Raw genomic sequence first — 1,981 nt, 5'->3', positions numbered from 1 at the left:
AAAATTAAAATTCGAAAATTTTTTCTAAAGCCTCCAGGGGACTTCGTTTTCGCACGAAAAAATTTTATGTGCCCTTATTGCATCCGGACCCACAATTGCTCAATTTCAGACGCTATTCATTACAAACGTTCCAAGCATAAAGCTTTGAATAGAAATGATTCAAATTTTAATGTTCTGAATTGAAATGATAAAAATGTTTTCTTATTTTTAATTTCATCTTTAGAAGGTCCATTATGATTAAAATTAAAACTAAGTACAGCAAATTGTTGAGAAAAATGGAAAAAGTCGATTGATCGTTTTTTTTTTAAATTCGATAAAAGTAAAAAAAAAGTCGCGCAATCTGAGCCCTGATCAGTTGAAAATTATTCAAATTTACCTGAATTCACGTATGAGTAAAAATTCATAAAACGACGACAAAGATAATCATATTTTACGCCTGATTTAAAATCCCGCTGATAGAGATTACTGAGAAATATATCCGAATATCTCAATATTCTTATCGCATTTTTTGGAATTCGCAAAGAATTATAAATTCGTATCAGTTCATAAATTTGTGATTTATCACACGTACGAATCTGCATCCCAGCTATTCAGAAGATTCTTTCTGCTAATCTCTGATCCAGGTAGGGAAGTTTTAGCGGAAAATCGGAAATCCGAATACTCGTGGTAGAATGCAGATTCTTGTTGGCCCGGTTGGCGAGATAACGCGCTGCCGCTACACTGAATGCGCGGAGTTTACTCTGGGAAAATTGCTCACGCGTTACAGATACACGCATGCATTTCTCCACCCATCCTTCTGTCATATCACATTTCACGACGAAACGTAACGGTTTACTTGATAAGGTGGAACTCGAAGCCTACTATGCTATGCTAGTTGCTTTTAATCATTGTTTATTGTATTAGGGACCTAAAACTGTGTGAATTCAATTTGCAATCCGGAATCTAACGAATCTCCCATATTTAAACATTCGGGTGCACAGTCCTGTGCAGAAATTTCGATTTGGCCTAGATCGGGGTCAAAACGGGCCCAGGTTGGAGATCACAATGGGGGCCAGATCGGGGATGAAAAACACGCTTAGACCGGGGCCATGTCGGGATTTCCAATCGGTGCCCGATCGGTACCCGATCAGTCTCATTATAATCCATTTGTGAGTTTCGCGAATAAAGATTTAATTTAACCCTTAAATGGCACACCTCAAAATAATTACATTACTGGCACAAGGGGTGTTTTAGACCCCACGTGTATAAACGTGTATTGTGAAGCTTTTACTGCATATTTTTTAACAAAAATTTAATAGAATATAGTTAAAATATCTTTTTTAAAGTTCAACTGGTTTTATAGCCATTTTTAAATATAAGATATTTTAAAAAATCGAAAAAAGAAGAAACAATTGAGTTTTTTACATAAAAGTGTATAACTCGCGTAATTTTAAATATTTTTAGTTAAAAAGTAATTGACGTACTGTTGAAATACTATGATTTCAGGAAAAAATTACTGCAATATTTTACATTTCAAAAAAGGTATTTATTTCTAGATATGAACATGCAGTTTTTTGGTAAAACGGAGCACTATATTTTTTCATATTTAAACCAATTTTTATTTATAAAAATGCATTAAATAAATGTTGCACAAGTGAAAAATATATAAAAGTGATTAATACAAATGTTCAACAATTTTATTACATTGAAACATTATTCATCGACGCAGACACACGTGGTGCAGAGACCTGAGCGGTGCGTGGCCGTAGATTGTAAGCCATCTATAAATGTAAAAAATAATATAAAATATTGAAAAAAACCAATTTTTTCACATTAAATAGTATACTTACATTGAGAATAAGTCAAAACTGAACAATTTTAAAGGCAAAAATTTTGCTTCATAGACACTTTTTCACACACAACTGGCGCAAGGGGTCTTCAATACCCCACGCTTTTGATAGGTCAAATTTGGACGGCTGCCGATTGAACACTAACGCTTGGC

Source organism: Belonocnema kinseyi, chromosome 7 (genome assembly GCF_010883055.1).
Source record: "Belonocnema kinseyi isolate 2016_QV_RU_SX_M_011 chromosome 7, B_treatae_v1, whole genome shotgun sequence".
In the NCBI taxonomy this organism is placed as follows: domain Eukaryota; kingdom Metazoa; phylum Arthropoda; class Insecta; order Hymenoptera; family Cynipidae; genus Belonocnema; species Belonocnema kinseyi.
The sequence above is the reverse complement of the archived record's forward strand: the minus strand, read 5'-3'. Positions refer to the sequence as shown.